The sequence below is a fragment of the Xiphophorus couchianus genome, chromosome 15 (assembly GCF_001444195.1).
Source record: "Xiphophorus couchianus chromosome 15, X_couchianus-1.0, whole genome shotgun sequence".
Taxonomy (NCBI): Eukaryota; Metazoa; Chordata; class Actinopteri; order Cyprinodontiformes; family Poeciliidae; genus Xiphophorus; species Xiphophorus couchianus.
In genome coordinates, this window is record NC_040242.1 from 13,779,104 (window position 1) to 13,798,244 (window position 19,141).

The following is a 19,141-nucleotide window of genomic DNA, read 5'->3' on the forward strand; positions in this document are numbered from 1 at the left end:
CCACTCCTTCTCCAAAATATCTGGAGTGCAAGCTTACAAACATTGTTCCGAAGCATTTTTAAACAATTTTTAGTTTAAGCCTGATAAGTGGCCAATAGAGAAGACATCTGACAGCCTCTTGGACTTTATGGAGCACAGATGCATTCAGTCACCCCTAATAGTGACTGTATAAATCATAAGCCAATCAGTGTCACAGCTGTTAACCCTGGCCAGCTGTGTGGAGCGTGCCGCTCAGAGGCCGCGCACGTCCGCCGGCCCTTCGTCGCTCCTCCGTACTCCTCCTCAGTTCTTCCCTCTCGTTATTCTGCGGACATAAACAGAAAGTTTTAGACAGAGAAGGAGCTAAAGTTCAAGTGCTTTAGCAAGCAGGAAAACAGCTTTCTCTTTTCATTTGCTGCACATAGTCACTTTTTCTTTCACTCTTTACTTTATCCTTGTTGGTCTTTTCCAGTAAGATCGTTTTTTTTTTCCTTTTTCTTGTGTACTCTGTAGTTCAAAGAGTTCACAAGCCCACGTGGTCAGAAAAGGAGACAAATTCAGAGAAGAGAGTGAGAGAGGGGGAAATCTTGTATCCTTTAACCTGACCAAAGGCTAGTCTTGTCAGCATTGATCATATTCAGAATTGCTAAAACCAGCTCCAAAGGAATAACATTAAATGCTGTGTGAGCAAGTCACACAGAACGAATCAGATTAATTAAACTGAAGCTCAGTTTACCAGGAGGTCGAAAAAGAAATCCATTCTGCTTTGAGTGAACGAATCATGCGACGTTCCCTGTTCTCTCTTTGAGTCTCCCGGTTTTACATGAGAAAATTTTAACCACACATTATGTGTAGGAACTTGGTGCATGTATGCTGCGAGAAGGGTGCATTCGATTCTGTTTATTGGATCATCTTGTCCTTTAATCCACTGATGTACCTTTTGACCAAATTATTTAGGAAAAATGCAATAAGATTTTGGGTTTTGCAATAATTTCTGCACATCTGTACCTGTAGGCTATTTCAATAACGTAAAACCGATTGTTAATAATGAAATAAACCTGATATTTCTAGAGATAATGACTCATTCAAAATCATTTATGAATGACAGGTTGTTTCCACCTTCTGTACTTTATGGTATGGAAAATGACTAATTACTTTCTATGGATATTTGAACTAAGTTCTTTTAGATTTAAGTTGCCATTCAAAGGAAGGTACCAGTAATTACAGGCTTGGAGGACATAGCTTTAAAGACGTGTCTCTGTTTAAACAGAAATTGGGTAAATGTCTCCTGATGAAGCTCTTATAGGATTTAATGACTGAACAGTAAGACTATCCAAATGTTGGAATCAACAGGACACCATGATTTATGTTTAAATGGTAGACATCAATAACTTGGCTGTGAATGTATGAACTGTATCGCTCTCAGAAACTGAAGTTTGCTGTCACTCTTGACAATTATTGATCTTTAATTGGTAAGCTGTATCGTGGTGAACCTCAAGGTGTAATCATCAGCCCCCTTCTCTTTTCAATGTGCCTCTTTCTGGTTCTCTATTTCCAAACATAGTTCACATCGATATTTTTTTGCGAAAGACACTTAAACATGCTTACAATTGAAGACTCTATATCTCAGCCCCCTTGCTTATTTATCTTCTTTGCATTTTGACAGTTTATTTTTCACACAGGCCACCTATCTTTTAGTATATTTTCATCTTGACTCCTGTAATGCACTTTATATACGTAAAAAGAAGCCCCTGCAGTTGGTTCAAAATGCAACAGCCACCATTATCAGCACTATGAAGCACAGAGACATTCTCCCACTGCTCAGCTACCTAGATAAGCTCCTTGTTGGACTGTATTGATTTGTAGATCTTTGTTCATTTAAAGCTCCAATGGTCATGCCTGAAGATACATTACAGATGCACTGACATGGGACTGTGATAGTCTCCTGTTAACTGTTATCGGGTCATAATTAAAGAACAGGAAAGACCTATTGTTTTCCATTAGAGCCATAATTTATGAACACTTAGCATAATGAAGTCAGATATAATAAATCTCCAAGTTCGTTCAAATTCAAAATCTGAACTAGGCCCTGATTTTTTCTGTTTAAACATTTTATAAATCAAAGTGCAACTCATATGTACTGTAACATTACGAAGTCTACAAAGTCAGAGAGAGACAACTACATCTAGAACTGCTTTCATGACTTCGCCCCACTCTGCCACAGGACTGAGAATATAAGCTGCAAGGCTGTTCAGCTGGTTCAAAATGTCACGCCTTTGACTAATGGTATTTACTGCAGAAGTTTTTAGAGCTTTTATCTTTTGCAGGACTGTCTTCCAGGTGTGTTTGAAAACTCTTGGCTAAAGACGCTCTCCTTGCACACACACACACACACGGCCTAATCTGTGTGTACCTTTCATTGTCGGCTTGTCACAACTATCCCATCCACCCGGCTGATGGCCACACAAGCATTCCCGTAAGCACAAACACAAACACAGACCCGAGCACTTATCACAGTGCGCAGTGTCCACATGAACGCTGACCTGTGACCTCAGGCTCTGACCTTGAGTTAATTAGTGTCCTGTGCAGGTGAGATAAATGCAAATTGATTTCACACCCAAAGTATACCTGTAATAAGTGAGCTTATGCCAGAGCCCATTCGACATTGTATCTGGCACTAGACTTCAGTTAGCACTACCTTCAAAGCTCATATTTAACAATGGAAGTAGCTGCTTGTTGGATTCTCACCCTGTTTTAATTTGACATCACTAGCTCAACTTTGAATAAATCGCTTGTACATTTGGCATAGAAGTTTGCGATGAATGAATTTTGCTTATTAGTTTTACATTACCACCCTTCCTACATGGAAGGGAAGCTTCCATCTGATGGATCCTTTACACATAAAAAAAACCCAAAAACTGTTTCATTCAGTTTACATCAGCAGTAAACAAATATACTTTTTAAATTATGGTTTAATTTTGGGAAAAAGTTATCCAAACATTTGTGGCATTACATAAAAAAATAAAATCGTGCCACTTATAAATAGTGATCTAGTTGCGTTCAACCTAAATTTTTTTGGTTCAGTTTCACCAACATGCCTGGGCTTTAATAGTACAAGACCTGTAGATTCAACAAATATAAAATGTGTCCTTGTAATGTCACATCTAGCTTAGCAGAATGTTGGAGGTTAGTTGTGTTCATTTTGTTCTGAAACAAACCAAAGTTGTTTAATGCTGTACAGCATTCATTTCAAGAGACATCATGTGTTCTTGATTGTGACGCTATCGCTCACATAAACAGATTGGTATCAACCATTAACAGCAACTAATCCAAACATTACTGGCAAATAACCAAGTTCTTCCTTTCAGAGGAACCCATGCACAGCAGCTGCAGTCTGAAGGTCACGTAGCAGCTTCATTTCACTCTTCCTTACATGAAATACAGTCGAGTCAAGTTTAAGTCTTTAGGGCACAATTCTTAAGTCAAGTCTGAATGAATTGTGTTAATAATGTGCCACTCAAATCGAAGTGTCAAACTCGAATTGCCATCAAACGTCTTTCAGTCTGGAGATGGTTACAAAGCCATATCTAAGGCAAACTACAGAATTTTTTAAGATTTCACTTGCGATTTGCTTTACTTTTTCAAAACTTTTAAAGCATAATTGATGTGACGCTCGAACCACACGAGGAACACGGTAAGCCACGCTGTCAGTGAACTCACGCTGCAAGTATTTAACACCCTCAACTTCAAAGAGCCCTTGCATATTAAACGCAACATGCTGCATTGTTGCATCACATGGCCTCTTGATTCATAAAGTGTCTGTGTAAACCTCACGGTGTGTTGTGATACCCCACCTAAACGCACTTTGAAATGCTTTGTCGCCAGTGAGTCAGCGGAGAGACTAATCTGCGGCTCTGGATGTTGCTGAAACATGTTTACACTGCATTCAATAGGTGAGGTTAGGTGGAATTCCAGTGGAAATTAACCAGCAGAAAGCTGGAGGCAGGTCTAAAACTCCCCCCTCCACCTCCGAGGAAGGTTTTCCACTACGTTCCAGAGCACAAAAGTAAGCTCAAAATACACAAAGACTTTACACACAAATATTCACATGCAATCATAAGAATGTGGGCCAACAAATCACTGCTCAAAACAGTCTAAAGGGCAAAGATCATTCTCAACAACACTTTTAATAATACATTTATGAGCACCACTGTCCTTATGGTATATTAGTCTGCAATCATTTCCCCTCTTTCCCCTCTCAGCGAGATGTCCAGAGCTCAGTCATTATCACAGCTTGAACACATCCTGCTGTTTAGATCGTGTGTTTGAAGGGAGCACTATACAATTACCACTGAACATGTCATCATAACATAATTATTTCCCCCCTCCTTAGTTGCATGTTGGGAGTCATCTGGCGTGAGCTTGTTGTTGTTGTTGTGTCGCTACGTTCAGCGTAATTGACTGGGGAAAGTACGAGCATTTACTGACTGCTGTTGCAGCTTTAATAAGCACGTGTGCTTTTCTAAAGAAATAATCTCTTTTTAAAGAGCACCTTCCCCACTGAGCGGCCTTTGAAAGGTTTTGAGTAGCGCTCTTAAATCCTCAGAACTGTTTTCCTCGCAACTTTCCCTTTTCATTCGAGGGCGAGGACGTTACGCACGGCAGGTGGAGTTAGCACAGCAGTTGCTGAGCTATCCACAGCAGCGGCCAAAACATTGCCAAATAATTCCCGGCTGATGCTTCGTCCAGTCATTACATGAAAACGATTATGACAATTAAAGATCAGGAAATGTGCTTTGTCCTCCACTTAGCATTTGACCTCAGTTCAAAAGTTGTGACTTCACTAAGAGGTTGTAGATATAATTTTATTGGTACATTTATCTTTTCTCTAAATCACAGTTTATCATAGCACAAATGCGTATTCCCATAGGTTGGACCCACACATGGATGATATGTCTGAGTTACAAACCTGGGCCTCAAGCTGAGTCACTGGGAGTAAATGATGAAAAACATTTGCCAGGAAATGTGTCTGATTCAGTATAACTTTACAGCAATAACATGTTTGGTTCAAGTTTGCTTACTCTTATAATTCAAAAATAAGCTTTTGGTTCGTGCAGCGACATCTTCCAACTCATACGCGTCTCGTTTGTGCAAAACGACAGATCCCTTAAGACAAGTTAGCAATAAATTGTTGCGTGATTTCATTAAGAGCATAATTCGCTCACTAAACTCTTTCTAATTTCCCCGGAGCTGGGGAACTAATAAAGTTAATTTGTTGAGTATCAGATGGAAACCACGTAAAACACAATATTATACAAGTCATAAAAGTTTCAAAGAAAAATCATTTGTTCACATTTGCTTCCTTGGGTCACAGCCAGTCACACTTATCAAACTTACAGCTGTAAACATGCCCAGGTGTGAAAAATAAACAATGTTTTTACAGGACATGTTGGTCTCTTAATTCGTGTCAAGAGAAATCTCATATCTTCGTTTGCCTGACAGCAAGACAAGTCTTATCATACAGATTTAATCTTTAATAATGGGCAGGAGTTAATTATGGTTGTGCAACAGAAAGCTGATAATATCGAAAGCAAAGGTTGGGGTTAGCTTTCTTTTTTCACTTTAAAGTTATAAACCATTTTAGATAATGTAGAAGCTCCTGAGTAAAGAAGAAGTTTGTAATCAACATGTATGTCAAAGAAATGTAATAACGTATTATTATAGAAACCATAGAACCAAAGAACTGGTTCTAAAGAAGAACCATAGTGTTCTTCTGACCATAGTGTCAGAAGAACACTGTGATACAATCTGTTTACACCTGTGAACACATTATCTTGTGTTTTAACTCCTTATATTACGAAGTGCCTTTAAAAATAAATAAAAACCATGTATTTTTCACCAAGAATAAGATTCCGACATTAGATACACACTTAGTCTACTGGTTTTGAAACAAATTAACAAAACGTATGACAGAAATGGAAGTAGCTGAACAAATACTGAAGGCCACCAATGGGGGGCAGCATGCAAAGAGGAATAAAATCCCGCCTGTACACAGACAATAGCGCTTTCTGCGAAGAGGGCAGCAATGCACATACAGTACCTTGAACCAGAGTACTGCAAATATTTTGTTTTGAAGCACACCTGGAGCAATTACGAACATGTTGTTTGCTGTTGTTTAAAACCGCAAGGGGCCGCAGAGATGAAGTCAACAAAACCAGAAATATTTAGCCGACTGAGCAGCCGACATCGGGTGGAGCCAGATTGGTATGTTGAGTCATTTGCAGTAATTTTTGCAATTAGGGGAGACGAGATAAGCATCTTGAAAGGTGACAGGTAGAGAAATGCATTTTCTGTAACGTCTTAATGTTTTGACACTTAATTACTATTCCAACTGATATTTCACAGACTCATTCAATAGGCGCAGGAGTGGTATTGATAGCACTGCACCTAAACCTTTTCCCTTCTGACAGCACATCTGACAGGAATGGACAGAGAATTATCTTTGTTGTTCATAATTTATTGTAAGGAGAAATTGTAAACAAATTCACTAGGTAAACAAGCCTTTGGACAGGGCAGTCAGGAACATGGTGTTGTTTGGTTTCCTGCAGGTGTAGCTCTGAGTCAGCTCATACCTTCATTCCTTCCTACATGATGTTTGTCCTGAGGAGAGCAGGATGAATTGTTTATCCCTGGAGCTGTGCTTTTAGCATGCTTGTCAGTGTAACGTGCATTTGTGATCAAATCCAAAACTAAAATCACAATCGACAAAGAAAGCAGAGGCGTGCGTCATCAGGAGACTTGACAGGTACTGACTGTCAAGTCTGTATAATTTAGCTCTCTAATTATGTTCAAAAACTCAGTAACACAAAAATTAAAAGTAATTCTAATAAAACAAACACAAAACACAGTTTTTGTGCATGCTTATGCATAAGAATTCCCAACTCAAATTCTTCTTTTTGAGCAAAGAGGGTTGTTTTTGGAACACAAGTGAGTAAAATAAATCATCGAGACCAAGGAACATGGCAGAAAGGTCAATATGTTGACAACAATACCCACCTAATCTGACAGGCGGACCAAGAGGAGTGTTAATCAACAAAGCAGAGAAGAAGCACATGGTAGCTCTGGAAGAGGTGCAGTGATCCACAGTTCAGGGAGCAGAAATCTGTCGACAGGACTGCCAAGTTGCAAACTTCCCAAATCTGGCCTTTGCAGGGGAGTGGCAAAGGCAGAATTATAAATCCTGAGGCGATTAATTTTTAGTTTGCCACGAGCCATGTGGAACACACCACGTGAAAGAAAGTGCTCTGGTCTGAGAAGAAGGAAAGTAACTTTTTGTCTGTCTGTTTCAGGTGTGGGTAATAAAAGTTGGGGTGAGTGTTGGTAAGGTTTAGATGGTGAAATGTAAATAATCGCCATTGAGTACAAGAACCTTTTTTTCAGACCAGTGTTAAAGTTTACCCCATGTTGTCTGTCCTGTTAACCTGGTAAACAGGAAGTGCATGCAAAATGGAGTGAACTCAATATGGAACAGAAGACCTGTAATTCTTGGCTACTGCATATCAGCTATCAGTTCAGACCTTTCAGCTAAACCAATGATCAAATGATAGAGAGTACTTTCTGTTGCCATGTCATTGTTGAGAATTGGAAGAAATTAACAATGATGTTGTGCTTTGACAATGTTCTCATCTTGCAACATAATGTTAAACGTTGCTGAACTTTGTTTCTACCTTTGAGCAATTGTTAACTCATGTGTTTAAGACCACAGAGTTAAATGGCACAGTGCTACTAACTTCTGGTATTTCCAGGCTGGAAGTAGCATTTGCATTCATGCATTTTTATTGAGCTGAGGATAATGGTGCAGGGTGGTTTAGTGAGAGGCTCTGCAACAGCCAAATTCCCGTGGATTGAATGACTCACTTGCTTTAGAGCAGGGATTGTGCATAAAAAAACACTATATTAGTCCAGTGTCAGACTTTTTTTTAATCTTGTTTAGCTCTATGCTCAACTTTTCCAGGATCAAAGTTGTTCAGCAAGTGTTCAAAATAACTGCAAGCGACTGATCTATATCTGTGGTATTTTGATGGTACGCTGCAGTATCAAAATAAACTAAACCCACTTCTGTTGGAAAAATACCATTTTGGGCATAACACAAAGGCTCAACGAATCTGAATTTGAACAATCTTCCTGGCTACTCTGCTATTTATTGAGTAATAACTCACTACCACAAAACTTGTGGTGCTTGTGTTTTTTGTTGCTATTTTTATGGACTTCCTTTGGGGTTTTATGTTATTGTACATTTAGTTCACAATGAGCTGCACAAGTCATTGGGAAAGGTAATCTCTCATGTTGAACATTTGAACAATCTGAGATCATCTCCATGAGATGGTTTCTTTGCACATTTGTCACAGAAATCTCTAATCCATAGCATGGATAACTGGACACACATCTTATGACCTTCCAAGGTCAAAAACCTGTTTTCTTTTTGGGATTTTTAATCATTTTACATGCAAAAGGAATAGAAAAGTAGCCCTAGCTCAAATCTATTTTAAAAAAAGAATTGTCGTGCATGTGCTAATCTACATGAGAGTGAAGTAAAAAATATAATCTGACCTTCACAAGGTGAGGTTCATGTATAAGAAAGTGCCTGGGGTAGTTTTAGGTGTGCAGAGTGTTGCTCAAGACAACTTCAATGAAGCACATACCTGCTGAGAGAGGAAACTATAGAAACATGATCAGCACTCTCACCTCTTCTGATGCCAAGAAAGTATAAGATGGATGGACCAATGTGAAGAAGAAAACATACAGCCTGCAAAGATTCCAGACACAACTTAGTCAAAGCCAAGACCTAAGAACATGTAACAGAACTTGGATAAGAATTGATATTCACAAATACTCTTTATTGGATGAAGAGTAATCAAAAATATCACACTCTAAGTGTAGACACATAACCCCAAAAGCTTTTATGTATGCTGTTCTACAAGGTATTGACTTTGAGGAGTTGAATACATGCTCCTCGTTTCACACATTTTAAGTTTTCTTCATAAGACATTTTGGGAATCATAGCTCAATTTTGCAATTCATAAAATATATCACATGTTCTATTTATAGCTTGGAAAAATCTGCAAAAGAGACTTTTTTTTGCAGAAAAACCATATAAAGCAGAGGATCACAATAAAATATGTTAGTCATGCATAAATTGACCCAGAAACTATGGAAATGTCATAAATGCATAGAAGACATGGCAAGAAAGTCGCATTTTTCAAAGTTTTTGTGTTGTTTCCTCACTAGTATCGACCCTTTGGGACTATATTCAAAACAGCAGGCCTGTTTGTTTTTCTGGCAACCCTTCAAAATGATGTTTAACATTGACACAGGCTCACTGCACATCTTGTTTCATCTCTGTCACTGGCAAATCCTTCTAAAGTTGTGGCAGATGTTAATCTACAGAAAATAATGGCAAAAAGGGAATAACTGTGTACAGTCTGTACACGGAGTGTGATTGAAACCAGAGAACCTTGCGCAGAGTGAGAATGTGTGTTTGCATTCTCTTTCGCGAGACTAAATTGCCCCGGCTTTGTTAGGAGGGCTTGTTTCGCTCTGACTGAATCCACAGACTGGTAGTGAAACCCAACACTCACTTGGGGGGGAGGTAGGATGGGAGGAAAGGCTTTTCCCAAAACTCTGGCTTGATTTCTTTACGAGGTGCAGTGTCACACTAGGTGGGCCGGCACGTTGGGGAGTCTGCAGAACCTGACACTGAACACGCCAGGACGAACCCACTGCACTTAAATTTACTCAAAGAAATGAAGACGCTGTGTTTTCTCAGCGCAGGATGCCCTGGGTTTTAATACAGCAGATGTAAATCAAAGGCGGAGGAAGGACGCCAGGAGGGAGAGTGGAGTGGACGAGACAAGATGACCTCTGTTCACAGGGGAGGGTTATTTATGTGAACAAGGTGAGGGATCAGGCTGAGGTTATGAGAGGCTGATTTCTGCTGTTGACAAGAAACTTTGACATTTTCCTTAAAACTTGACTTTGCTAATGACTAATAGATATATTTCAGAGTGCTGAGTCTTCCCAGGAGAATTTCTGAGCTGTGCTGATGAGGTGCTGAACTTAGTGTTGATGTGGGAAACACATTTTCATTGTTGCAACAAGAATAAAACTTTAATTTGGACACAGGTTTTACCTTGCATTTCCTGTGAGGAGCTAAAGCCCAAAGATGTATTTCACTTGTCAAAAGTGTCTTATTAGCCTTGACATTGTCTTCTTTGGAGGGTTTTGTTCGATTCGGTTTCTGTATTTTTGTGAAAGTAAGGCAAAGAAACAGAGAATGCTATTTTCCGTGCTGTTTTGTGATAGATTTTATATTGTCATGTAATATATTGAACAGCTTCTGGTTGTGGGTTCACCATGTGGCGTGGGGTGACATAAGTGTTTATTTGATGTTTGATGCTTATAATGGGAATCCAGAAGATCTTTTTTCCAGTGGGATGTCTCTATAGATGCCCAAACAACCTCTACTCTGAGCTTCCCCTCAATGATAGTCTGGTGGAAGCATTTCTTGTAACCACAATCTTGTTGTTTCGGTCGTGATCTATATCTCATGATAATGGAGCAGGGCTGACATATTTATAGACTAGAAAATCATCCTTCACTGTGAGAGACTGTATCTCCTGCTGTATCTTACCATCACTAGTGAGCAAAGCACCAAAATACTGGAACATCACTAAGGATGAAAAGATGCAGTTCACCTTTCTCAAGCTGGGAACCATGGCCTCAGACTTAAAGGAGCTGTACCTTCTTGTGCTAAGTTTGTTTACACCTGGCTGTAAACTGCTCTAGTGCATGCTAGTGCATAGATGCTGAAAGCAATTTGGAACAAACTTCCAGAAAACTGTAAAACAGCTGAAACACTGACTTCTTTTAAATCTCAACTGAAAACCCACCTGTTTAGAATTGTATTTGAAATGTAATCAATTACAAATTTATTGATGTAGCTTGACTTAATGATTGATTCTATATTGCATTGTGATTATGTGTTTGTAATGATGTAAAGCACTTTGAAATGTCTTGCTGCTGAAATGTGCTATACAAATAAAATTTGATTGATTGATTGATTGATTGATTGATTGATTGATTGATTGATTGATTGATTGATTGATTGATTGATTGATTGATTGATTGATTGATTGATTGATTGATAAAGGTCCTGGCTGGAAAATACCATAAGGGTAACATCAGATGTCAAAGAGAAAAGAAAACAATTATGAGGGTCCCCAACTTGACCTCCTACTTTTCTCATCTACACCTTGACATACTGTCCTCAAATGCGATAAACAGAGCAAGTGATAAGCAGGAACTTCAATAGAAACCAAACTATACATGCCCACACTCCTCCTGCTCTGGTTGTACTAGGACTGGATTACAGATGAAAGTAAACCCAGCACCATGTACGCCAACAGCAACCCCCACATCCCTCAAGGAACGTTGACCCAAAATGTATGTGGAGTGGACAATAAAACTCTCATGACTCTCTTAGCAACGCCACAGGCATAGAGAGCTGATCCATTGTTTCAAAGCCAGAACAGAAGCCACACTGCTCCTTCAACCACGGTTGGAGAAATCAGATGAAGCCTCATTTCCAACTCCCTAACATAAACGTTCCCAGGAAGGTTGACAAGTCCCATAAAAGTTGTAATACATGCTTGAGACCTCTTTTTAAAAAGTGGATCATCACTCCATCTGCCACTCTGCAGGAATTATCTCAGTCCTCCATGCAGTAATTAAGAGCCAATTTTCCTTTTTTTATTTTGGGGTCATCAAAGGGCTTGGTGTTGAGGGCTTGGTGTGCTACCTCCACACCTCAACACCACAGAGTGGTGTTGAGGTGTGGAGGTAGCAGCATTTTTCCTCCAAATTAGCAGTAGATGAACATGGGCGGGGTCCGAATCGTGGGAGACACACAGCGAGTCAGTAATGTCAGCATTCAGCAGTTATTGGCAATATTGTCCAATCCCAGATAATTCAATCTAATCTATCTGACTGTGGTGGTGTACTAAACTGTAAAATACTGAACGTTCTTGTCCATTTTGCATGTTGTGTCACAACTGATAAATTCCTCACTTGGTGATGGACTAATTTGAGTGAGCAAACACTGAAGCCCAGTGCTGTGGTTTTAAAAACTCTGAAACAATCCTTTAAAATTATGTGTAAGTGGAGGCCAAATACTTTCTTGGAAAACTGCTGAAATGTATCTAGATAAAAGGGATAAGTTCATGTTGAAGTTGGAATGTTTTACGTATCTTTAGGAGAATAATTTGCGAACCCAAAATTCTACAGTGACAAGAGCTTAGAGTAGGACATCTAGATATGTTTGTACTTATTTAGTTAGAAACATTATAATATTGACAAAAGCTCCAGCTTGCCAAAAAAAAAAAAGTGCTACTGAAGGTTAAACCCTAATATTTGACTTTTCTTTTTTGAAACCCCCTTTCTCACACTTCCTTTCAATTACATACTCATCTCACATTTTCTTTAGCATTGCCTGTGTCACAGCTGGCTTTTGAATCTCACTCACATAAAAAGAATCACAGCTATCAGTAAAGCAACCCATCTAACCCTCATTTTTCCTCTTCATAAACTATAAAACAACTATTTATCCTCAGTCTCATCTGGCTGCCAGACATGAAACGATATATGAACTCACGTTCCCTCTCACCTTTCATCAGCTTGCTCCCCGAGGCAGCAGCCATAAATCTCAGCAAGCTACTAACTGCCTTATCTGTTATGTGTACTGGTTGCCTCTGGTTTGCACAGGCAGAGTTTTAATGAGGACACAGACACTCTTTTCCTGCTCTGTGGGGTCAGTCTCCAGACTTTAAGAGTTAATACTGTGCTTAATAAACCTCAGAGAGCCTTGTGATCATTTTGCTGGGCACCAGAGTCGATGGTAAATGACTTATGCTCTCGTGAGTCAGAAAAATCAGTAAAGTGATGCTACAATTGTAACTGAACTGTATCAAGGGAAAAGCAATTTCCCGTATGTCAGGCCTGTGTGCCAGGGTTGCGCACTCCAATATTGTGTAAGGAGAAATGAATTTTGTGGTTTTTCAGTCCATTAACTGGTATTAAGACCTTTTCCCACCACTGCCTATTGAGGAAGGAATTGCTTGGTGCAGAGTGGGATGTGCGGGCCTCATACGGATTCATGCTGAAGAAGTGAGAAATCTCAGATTCAAGCTATGGTTTTATAAAAGCTTATTATTACAAATGACATCAGCCTCTGAATAAATTAGGAAACTTTTTGCCATGTTGTTACCACTGGGAGGAAGTGACTAAAATTGGAAATAGTTCCCATCTGCTGCAATACAACTTCCACCGTCTTGCCCTGCTAACCACATACAATTTGATGTTGTTACTGAATTGGAGCCACTTGTTTTTTTCCAATTCTCTGGACTGAACTGACTTGTTCACATCTTGACGTCCTAAGAAACCCTATAAAAATGATGTCTGTATTATGTAAATACTTTAAATTGGTAGATTGGTTAAATATGCATCAGACAATGTTTTTGTAAAGGTTTTGCTCTTCAATGACTTCAATCCATTTCACACCACTCTGGACATTTCAAGGGAAATCAGGTCTTTCCAGACATGAAGAGGTTTCAACAAAGATATTATACACCCCGTATTTATGAGGGTTAGAGTTTGCAGCCTCAGCAGCAAAGAGGTAAAGATATTAATACGTGAAACCTCCTCTTGAAAGGCTTATGACTGCCTACCATATATATTGTAGCAAATTTTCCACAGATAAGTGAATCCGCAAATACCAAACCGCAAATAGCTTTTCTGCGTCCTCTGCTCGAAATGCCTTGCAATCTTAACTAAACCTTTCAGAACTTATTTCACTGAATGCTTTCACCTCAATTTTAAGAAACCAGCAGTGGAAATCATCACAATAGTGCCTTTCAAATCTTAAATTGTCACTGCTTTTAAATTTTAGATTGTTACTGTTTCAATGTTTATATTTGTTGTCTGTCTTGTCCACTATGACGTGTGCTGCTGCCTTTCTTGGCCAGGTTATCCCTCAAACTTCAATTAGTTTTTGCATCTGGTCAAATAAATGTTTAATAAGAAAAATAAAAATTATGCTGAGCCAGACCAGAACTTGTTGCTGTGACATTTGTTAGTGTTCCCTCCCCTTCATGTGGCTTCCCTGGATCCAATTTCTCACCCTACCTTCTCAGTTCATCCTTAACCTTGGAAAGTCACAAAGCTTTGCCTCTACTCTGCCCTATCCTCCTATGTTCTGTCAGCTGGAACCTCTGCCTCCCTCTCAAGTTTGAGGAATAACATACCAAATCCTCTGCAAACCTTCCTGGGCACCTGGCTGTAAGTGAACTCACTTACCTATATGCGCGTATCCTGAGCATTCTGTTGTCTCTGGTTATATTCTGGGAAAGCTAACATTAAGAGGACAACTATAGGGGAATGGGTTCATTTAGTCAGGAATGTCAATGTGATTTCAGCCTCCTAGTCTGTAAACTAGCTACTCGGAAGAAAAAAAATAATAACAATACAAGCATCATTTGTATTTTTCTTCTTCTTTTTCTGCGTCTGATCTGACGCGTCGCTTTCTTTATCAGTCATGTGTAGGGTGCCACCATTTGACTGAAGGTTATGTTGTAACGGATGGGGAACACAGTCAGTGTGAGTAAAAGAGCCGAGTCACCTGACTCAGCAGTCTTTTCAGTGAGTCCGCCAACTCAAGTCAACAAACCACTTCAAACAAATCATCTTAGTCTGACGTGTCAACAGGTCTCGCTTTGTTGAGTTTTTCCTCATCGTCATTAGGGCCTTTGCTAGATATTTCACCCCTTTGTATTTTGCACTCTCCCCTGATTAGACTCACCTGGCTTCCATGTCACTAATCATACCTCTGATGTATTTTTTGTTTTTATTGTGTGGTTCCTGTTCCCTTTGTCCACTTTCTCTAAGTGTGTGTTTTTCTTGTTAGGCACTGTCTTAAGATCATTAAGATTTGACAAAAAAAAGAAGAAAAATTATAAAATGTTGAATTTATGTTTTAAAAAATGGTTTGTTTGCTGATATGAAATGGAACCAAGTTGGGACAAAATTGTGAAGTAAGAGAATCTTTAAAAAATCCAACATTTCTTTTTAAAATTTAAAAAATTAATTTTGACCTAGATAAAAATTATATCAGTATGTTTTTTTTTCAGGAAGCATCCTACATTTGTTTATTTTTTAAATGGGCTGTAATATTTTTAATCAGCCAGCTTTACAATTTATTTCTTTTGTGGACTATTTGCATTGTTGCACAATCAAATAACTGTCCTGCATCAACATATTTGGGGTCAAGATTTAACTGGATCACCACTTGACAAAGCTTGGCAAGGAACCCGGAGCATGTATTAGATCAAAACAGTTGTGTTTGCAGCACATTGTTGAGGTAACAAGACATCCAGTCCACAGTTGTGGGACTAAGCACACAAGTCTTTCTCCAGTAAAATTCTTTTTTTTTTTTTCTTGATCATTCATACATTTCAAAACCATTGCATTGAAGTGCCCACATCTGTGAATCATCTGTTCTGGAAAAAGTCCCAGTCAATAAATAATGAGAATCAACAATAGTTTGGTGTCACGTATGACACAAAACATCCTAATCTGTTTATATAACCCAAACAGGGCTGTTTCTTTATTCCCTCACTACCATAAAATTACTGAGCTCATCTTTCCAAGTGAAGTTGGAATTTATTCGCCCATTTAAGTTGCTGAATGTCATAAAAAGAAGACTTCAGCTTCTTTTTACAACATTCAACACATGGCTGAGGACACAGCAGGAGAAAAGACTACTTTCTGACCCTGCACCACTGTGACCAGAGGATGACCTCCACTGATGTTAAGAAGTGCTCCTCTTCAGTGAACACGATCATCTAAGACAATGACCACCAACATGTTATTGCTTTCTAACAGTATTTTGTCTATTATTTCAGTGACTCATTAAAAGTCTTCCTTTTTTCTTATTGTGATTTAAATAATGTTTTTGCTAATGTTCTGATATTTTTATTTCTTCCTGTTCCAGAATTTCTTTTTTTTTTGTTTTTTTTTGGAGTAAGCACTGCAGGTGGGAAGGAAAACCAACATTGATCACAGACCTCAAATATTCCTGCTAATCCCACTTAGTTCTCGCACAAAAACCCAAAGCAACTGGCAGCCTGGTCAGCTTGATGGATGCTAGTTTTCCTCTCATGAGCTAGCGTAGCACACAAGGATGTTAACTCTACCGCCTACTGCACACATGCACTTAGAAAAACACATGGTTTTGTGCCGCTATATGGCAAACATTAAGGGTAGGCAACAGAAGTTTCTCCTCTTGACCTCTGTAAGGGTAATCACACAAGTGTGTGTGAAATGCCAGGCTGCGTTTTTAAGCCTCAGCTTCCTTTAACGTAGTCAAACCAGCACAATCCAATTTGGTTTTACCAAAGGACCAGGAAATCTAACCATAAAGTGATAAACACTATCAATACAAAGTTGAAACCAGACACTGAATATAACAACTGAAAAAGTTCGGGGCCTCTGGCAGCTAAGCCATATTAATTTTAAGAGACACACATTTTCAGTTCCTCTCCTGCAGAGTTGTGAATCTCTCCACTGGCCCCGAAAAAAAGCTGCCAGCTTGTTAACCTGCTGGCTCTTTCCCATTATCCTCTGTGATAGCCGCACTGCCCCGGCAGCCATAGCTGGGTTAGCAGGCAGGTAAACGGGATGGGTGACTTTTTAACCATGTATGGCAGTTTCCACGTTTATTAGCACTTCTAGTAAAGATTTGAAAGAAAAATATCCACATTTACTAGACGGATGGATGGATGGATGGGTGGATGGATTTTTGACTATTTCTCCATTTGCAATCTATCCAGATAATCCTTGATCACCTCATGTTACCTTCTGACACATGAACACATGGTATGTTGTCTTGTCTTTACCGCGTTGACGAGTGACCAATGTAAATGAAATGAACGTCCCGAAGTAAGAAGTCATAAATTGTTAATTAAAAGTTCTCAGACACTTTAGCCAACCTAAGAATGGTAAAACCCAAATAATATTGATTAAAAAAAATCTATTATGTTTATTTTCTTGGATTTTATTGGAATGTCAATAAGTATAATCCTGCTGATTTTGCAGAAACAAAAACACTCAAAAATTACGAATCTCCTTCCAGATGAATACATTTATTCAACTTAAGTGTCAGTGTTTTTCTTTTTTTACTATGTAGCTGTAGTGAAATATTCAAGGGTTTTCACACATCTATGAATGCATATTAAATTGTTTTATTTAAAGGTAATAGTTAAGCTAGAGAAATTCTGTAAGTCAACTCACAATCAAAGCCAATTCAAGTAGGGATGGGTGCTGCATTATAACTTAAGATACACACTGAAAGTTGACTGATCTCATTTTAGTGTCATATGTTAGCATAACCTAAAGCTTATTAGATCAGTTTCCATTTGATGTTTCAAGAATATTTGAAATTAACGCAACTACCAGAAAAATCTGCTTTGTTGCAACCATTTTTACAACAAACCAGATTTTCAAGCTCTAGTCTTATCATTGGTACAAAGAGACTGCATTCTTTCCCATTGCCAGTTTATCCTCTGTGAACTGAGATAAATGAGCTGCATCTTGCAACTTTGGTTTCCTCCCGTGGGACAACCATGTAAGCTTCTACAGCAGGAAGAGAAGGCATTGCATTACATGACACACAATGTCGTAGGCCGCTTTTAGGACAAGCATGATGTCCTAAAAAAAGTTTGTTATTTTGAAATGAATCATGAGAATCAGACCTACACCGTGGGACTCAGTGATCCGCCAGCCGCCTTTCAGACTGGTAGACTTTCTTTAAATTGAGTTTTGGGAATGAAAATTCCCCAAAAGCAGTTTGATGTATTTAGCTTTTTGTTTTCTCAAGTTTAGAAGCTGAAATATTATGAAAGAGGAATTAAGAAAAAATGGTATTGTTTTTGAAAATAATTATCTCTAAAGAAATAAAGTGAAGTAATAAATCAAAAGTGCTCTACAAACCGCATTTGCTATGCTGGAGACTTTTATAAATGACTATTTTCTTAACTAAATCCTTCACTTGTCCATCAGAACAATGAGCGCAAGTGGACAAGGAAGGACTAGAATGAAGAAAAACTTAAAGAAAAGCAGTTTTGCAAAGGGTCTGTGGTTGTGCGGTTGTGCTTGCCTGCACCTCTAAAGTGGGCTGGCTGGGGCCAGGTAGGGTTGGAAGAGTTGTTGACACACAAGTCTGCCCTTTATTGTCACCTAGAGGAAGGCTGCATGTTAAAACATGCATGCAATGTCGGGAGACAACAGGCTTGATGACTGTACGGCCAGTGTTTGTGTGAGATTTGGATTTGCACAAGGGCCCCCATGAGACCGATTTCTTGATTAGTTTCCTCTCAGGGGCCGTAGCCCTCCTCCTCCATCAGCTTACTGGAACTTACAGGGAATTAAAATTATGCTGCTTTTGTCGCTGGCTTGTGTCTAGCTTTTTTTTTATTCTGAAAGAGTAATAATAATAAAAAAAACCTTGCAAATGAAACAGCACAGAGATCATTTTTTGATTTATGCTCAAGCAGATTCATGCATTTAATCATGTTAATATTCTCCTGACTTACTGGTGATCTTCAAAAATTCCTGAACCTTGTTCTTTTTCCCCCCCTTTTTTGTACAAATTGCAACTAAAAACTTCTTCTGAAGGGAGGCAATCTCGAACTATGTTGACTTTGAGCACACGCCAGACTCAATAACGTAAAAAGCGAAAGGCACCCAAACGAAAAAGCAAGCAGAAAGCCTCGGGTAGCACGCTGACAAACTCTCCCTCCCTCTGGCTCTGCCTCCGAACTTGCGCAAAGTCAATATTGACCTTTAGACTTTGGTCTCAGATCTAATGTAATTTACTGCGGACAGTAAAATTCAGAGATGTAAGCAGAAAACGATGGGGGTTATGTGAGGGAATATAGGAAGATTGCACTTAGTTATTTAATGTCATGGGAAAAGATGCAAGAAGAAGACAGAGGATGGAAAAAGACAATAAAACAAATGCAGAGAAACTCGAAGGAGGTGTTAAAGGCCGGTA